The sequence below is a fragment of the Mastomys coucha genome, unplaced genomic scaffold, assembly GCF_008632895.1.
Source record: "Mastomys coucha isolate ucsf_1 unplaced genomic scaffold, UCSF_Mcou_1 pScaffold6, whole genome shotgun sequence".
Taxonomy (NCBI): Eukaryota; Metazoa; Chordata; class Mammalia; order Rodentia; family Muridae; genus Mastomys; species Mastomys coucha.
The window spans coordinates 92,730,802-92,736,552 of NW_022196912.1; positions in this window are offsets into that span (position 1 = coordinate 92,730,802).

Sequence of the window (5,751 nt, forward strand, 5' to 3'; positions counted from 1 at the left end):
TTGGATAGCACATCTCCTCTAGCTTTTTAAAACTTTAGTTTGCAGACAGGATCTCACTGTGTATCCCTGGTTGGCCTAGAACTCCCTGTGTAGATCTGGCTGGCCTCAAACTCACAGAGATTTAGGATCAAGAGCTAGTGCTGAAAGTACCCTGGCTTTGCCTTCCAAGTGCTTGGATTAAAGGCATGTGCCATTCTGCCTGGCTAAGATATATTTTATTTTCAATTGTGAATGTCTACATGTGGGTATTTGCACGTGAGTACAAGTGCCCACAGCAGCCAAAAGAGAACATTGGATCCCCTGAAGCTGTAGTTACAGACATTGTAAGCCACCTGATGTGAATGCTAGGAACTAGACTTGGTCCTCTGCAAAATCAATACATGGTCCTAACCCCAAGCCATCTTTCTAGCTCCTCTAACTTTTATTACTTTTTTTTCTCATCATCCTCACAATTCTAATGCTTCCTTGATGCTCAAGGAATGAATTGCAGCAATCATCTAGGGTCACTGTCTTCATTTCATGGTGGAATAAGATGGAGAAGGTGCTCAATGAATGTCCCATGCCAAAGCAGGGCCTGGACTAAAACACATATGCCCAGCCCTGTGGTGAGTACCCACTGCCTCTCTGCACAGAACTCCATCTGAGCTGCTACTCTGCCTGTCCTACCTGGATCAATGTTAGGAGTTAAGAACCAGGTCAAAGCTGGTTTTTAAAGCAGAGACCTGCTAAAACTGGACACTGAATTATTCATGTTTGGGGTCATAAATAATGTATTGAGTGATAGTATCAGATTTAGACATGCATTCATAATCCGCAGCATGATTAGTCACTGTTGTATGCGGCCTGGAGGGAAGAGATTAGCTGATCCTGGTGCCCTTGATGAGTGACTGTCCTTGGAGATAGGTCCCCAGCCAAGTGTTGTGCCCTTCCTATCTCTCTTTGTGTGACACTGAATAGCAGGTCTCTAGGTTAAGTACTAGTACACAGAATCCCAGGGTCCTTTCAGCACTGGCTCTCAGATCCTAAATGTTCAGCACTAAATGTTCAGATCCCTGTTCAGCACTGACTTGTGTGAGGAGTTGGGTGACGCCTCCAAAGTATGACAGGCAAAAGCAACTCCTTGACACCACGACTAAATATCTGTGGCAGTGCCTCCTGGGTCTTCGGCCCCCTTTCTCCTTTTCATTTCTGTTGTAGAGGGTTTACCCAAGTGGTTTCATTTTAGATGACTTCACAGTGAAAGCACCCCTTCAGCCATCCTTTAGTGCCCATTTCACCGTCCTGCAGAGAACATCAAAGAAGCAATAGGTTGTTGAGTGACAATCAGGCATTGACTCTCAAAGGACAGTGGCTTGGGGAGGTCGGAGCTGTTAATGATTTGGATATGAAATGTCTCCATAACAGTCACGGTGTATAGAAGGCATAGTCCCTAACACAAGGGTTAGAGGCAGGGCTTTTGAGTTGTGTTTGGATTGGGGAGGATTCCATGAGTTAATCTGACCATGGGTTCATGGTTAAAGGGACTACCGGGAGGTGGGCCTGATTAGAGGGATGGTTTATTAGGGTTTGACTTTAAAGGCTCTATCTTGCTCCTAGATTCTTCTCTTCTTTCTGTTTCCTGACTACAATTTAGGTGAGCAGCTCTTCCTGCTATACTGAGAAGTCATCATGAACTTCTATCTTGCCACAAGTCCCTTACAATGGAGCCAAAAAAAAAAAAAAAAAAATCATGGACTGGACCCTGTTAAAACATGAGCCAAAAATAAAAGTCTCATATGTGTGTGTGTGTATGTGTGTGTGTGTGTGTGTGTGTGTGTATGTGTGTCACAATGATGAAAAAGTTGGCCAACAGGGTAGTCACTAAAGATTATTCCAGAAGTAATTTTGTTCTAGTGGGAAAGAACCAAAAGGGATCTTCACTTTTTTTACCCACACGGATCCAAGTCCTGAGGCAGAGATGCGTAGGGAATGAAGCCAAGGTACAAGCACACTCAACAGTGCTTGAGTGGTGGTCCGAGCTTTTTACTCATTCCTGCAGCCAAGACCAAGCACAGTACAAGGGTACTTTTGCTTTATCTTTACCCTAGGCACAAAGTGCATTCTAGATTCTGTCTTGTGTCTAGGGGCACCAGATCTTCTCTAGAAGTTGACTGAGGAAGCCCTGGAGCTCTCCCTAAGAGCCAGAATGACCCTCAACTGTGTAGCGGGAACTGCGGCTTGTTCTCCTGCTTGCCCAGGCACTTGACCCATGGATCCATCTTTACCAAAAGATGGATGAAAGGGGAGATCTAATCTCCTAGTGATCCTGGGGACAAGAGCACCCACACTAGTCTGGAGGTCCACTCCTGGCACCAGAGAGGGTCTGTGCAGTGCAGAACGGCTTCTGTAAATAAGCATACCACTGTGTGATGCCCAGGATCCAGGGAGGACTGGGCCAGTGAGCTGAGATGCATGCATGACAGCTTCTGTGGCACTCGCTCCCAACAGTGGTGTGAAAACAATAACATTATTGCATCACTGCCAGGTGGGGGGGCACTGACATGCTGATGAGGATGCTCATTTCTGACAAGGCTGAGGAAATGAAATGGCTCAGAAGGGAATGGGAACGTGCCCAGAGAGTAATAACTGTTAGGTTGTTGAAGAGCTTCAACAATGGATAACTCTGCTGTGATTTCATCAGCCAAAATCCAATTAACCCCCGTGGAGCGATCTAACACTCTGCGGCTGGGAAGAGGGGAAGGCCTCCAGCAAACTCTTACACCCTTCACCAGCTAAGCCTTAGCACTGGGTTGGCTTCAAGGGGAGAAATGTCTACACTGTGCATTTCATGGGTAGTGCAGAATGTGCTATGGAAAGTCCCTGCAGCAATCTAATACCCACTATGATGTCCCCTGAGAGGACCAGCGTGGGCTGGGGAGTCAGCCAGATTGTATGACAGCATCTAGCGGAGGCAAAACAGAAGGAAGTGGAAGCATTTCAGACAGGCTGATTTCTGGGACATCTTTGAGGAAATCACCCCTTCCAAGCTTCTGCAGTGTAGGCTGAGGATGAGGCTGGATAAAGCTATGGTGGAGCAGAGACAGGACACAGCAGAGCAGAGCACACAGCAGAAGCACAGTGTGTGTGTGTGTGTGTGTGTGTGGATAACAGTGGGATTCAGGAGTTAGAGGAGACAGGTGGCCCTGGGAAGACGTGAAGACAGCAAAGACGGTCAAGACAGCGGTGGCTCCCTGATCTCACATCCCCTGGATCCTGTCAGCTTTCACAGATATATCCAGCTTCCTTCCCCATGAATCTTTGCAGTGACCACCCCCACTACACCTTTTCTCCCAGCAACATGAATAACATCCACAATGTCTCTCTGTCAAAATGTGACCAGGGGAGGAAAGCATGATGTAACAAATTCAGAAAAAAAAAAAAAAAACATATTGAAGCATGGAGAAGATGAACAGGTTTCAGAAAATGCAAAGTGGTGGGGTGGGGTCCTAAGACAGAACTCAAACAATCTGTGGTGGAGGTTCCTTCTAAGCCCTTCTAATTCATTAGACACTGGTTTTTCTAATTTCTAATGTTGAATTGCTCTAACATGTTCAGTCACTTAGGACTCTCAAGACAGACTAGTCACATGTCATAAGCTGGACCTGTCTATAGGTCATGTGTTAGGTAGCATTAATCTAGGAAGTAGTCATATTGGAGTACATTTATGGAAACAAAAAGCTGAACATAAAAGCAAAATTTCTTCACTGACTGCTCCTCCAGACGTCCCGAGTTCAATTCCCAGCATCCACTTGGTGGCTCACATCATCTGTAATGGGATCTGATGCCCTTTTCTGCTGTGTCTGAGGACAGCCACAGAATACTCATACATTAAATAAATAAGTAAGTAAATAAATAAATAAATCTTTAACAACAACCAAAAAACCAAGACTGAAGCCAGACCCTTTATTACCCATGATACTGTAAACATCTGGATCCTAACCTCTCATGACACTCTTCTTTCCACTAAAGGCTAGTTTCAACACACACACACACACACAGAGTCCTTGACAGTATAAAATTTACAAAAAGTATTACTCAACAAAATAACATGGTATGTAGATGTCTACCCAGATTTGAATTCTACACAGGAGGCTCATGACTACAAGACACAGTGACTCCCCACTTCAACTGCTAGAAAAGAGCCCCAACCCTCTCTCAGTAACATGACCCCCTTTCTAGAAACTTGCTTGCTTCTTTCTTGCAGTGTATTTCAATAAATCCTGTCTTCATCTGTTCGTGCCTGTTAAATTGGTTTACTACCTGCTTCCCTGGTCTTCTGTATGTTATGTCTGTCTGGTTAGAGTTGGTACAAAGTGGTAGCTCTCTCAAACTTGGCATGGGAATGCCCCCTATCCCCTTCCAGAGATATTCATACTTGTCTGTCCACAGTACTTGAAACAACCCTGTTGGGAAATACTGGCTTGAAGCTTTAAGACTAGAGAGAAACCATCTTCTGCAGGAGTCCCTTCAGCAACCTGTAAGCATTTACATAGTTTAGAAATGCTTGGATGTTCTACCCCCAAGAACCATGAGATCACTGGGCCTGCAACAGGACAGACCAAAGATGTTGACAATGAATGTTGGGCTTGGAGCCAAGAGGAGCCCAAGGGCCCAGGGCCAGTGAGATAACATAACCTTTGACAAACAGCAGTGGCTTAAGAGTTGTAAGTTCAGACAGAGCTGCCTACATCCATTTAATTAGATTTTAATTTCTCTTTACACATTTGATTTTCTAAGATTCTAAGAGGCAATTATTTTCAGTATCAATTGACTAGAAGGCACAATCCTCAACTTAGAATAAGCAGCTTAAGGAGCCTCATCTCAGCCTTGTTCAAATAGTCTTCCTGAGGCAGCTTAGTTGAATCATGCATCGTGGTCCCACTGGGGAGCTGGCAGAGACAGACACCTGATGGAGACGGGGTGGAGGAGGGGCAAAGCTGTGACAGTGGCAGAAAACTCTGTAGAGTCTAACAAAAGAAGCATAAGAGACTCAAAGGGGTCTCACAAGGGCATGACACTGTGCTTGCACTGTCCTGTGTAAGCATGTAAGTAACAAGGCCTCCCTTGTCATTTAGCGATTCAGTGTCATTTAGTCTAAGGGGTCTAAGCATGGATGAAAGCAGATTCCCCTACAGCCCCTCAGAGTCTCTTCTGAAAGAGTCAGTCCCATTATAATGGAATCCTTTATGTGGTGTTCTGCGGTAGCAGACACATCCTTGGTGTCATCATTGTGCTGAAACTAGAATGTGGGAGAAACCACCCAGAACAATAAGATAAATCACATGGGTAGCATCAGAAAATGAAACAAGAGGGAAAGAAAACCAGTGCAATTTTAATAATTAGTGCTTAGGGTGGGACCTCATATGTGTGGCTACTGTTATAACTTAGCCACTTTTAAGATCCCTGAAAGCAGCAATATAACAAGAGGTTATCAGTTGTAAAACTCAAGAACATGACTGTTAGCAATCAGGGATTTCTGTGGAGCTGCCCTCAGGGACCTAGTGGCAGCTTATGTCATGATCATTTGCGACCACCAGGTGCTCCAGATCTCTCTCTCTCTCTCTCTCTCTCTCTCTCTCTCTCTCTCTCTCTCTCTCTCTCTCCCTGTTTTATTCATCTCTCTCCCATTCTGTCTCTCCACATTCTCTGTAATGTTCATCCCTTCTGTCTCTATCTCTCTGTCCCATGTCAGCAATGCGGCTGACATGTACC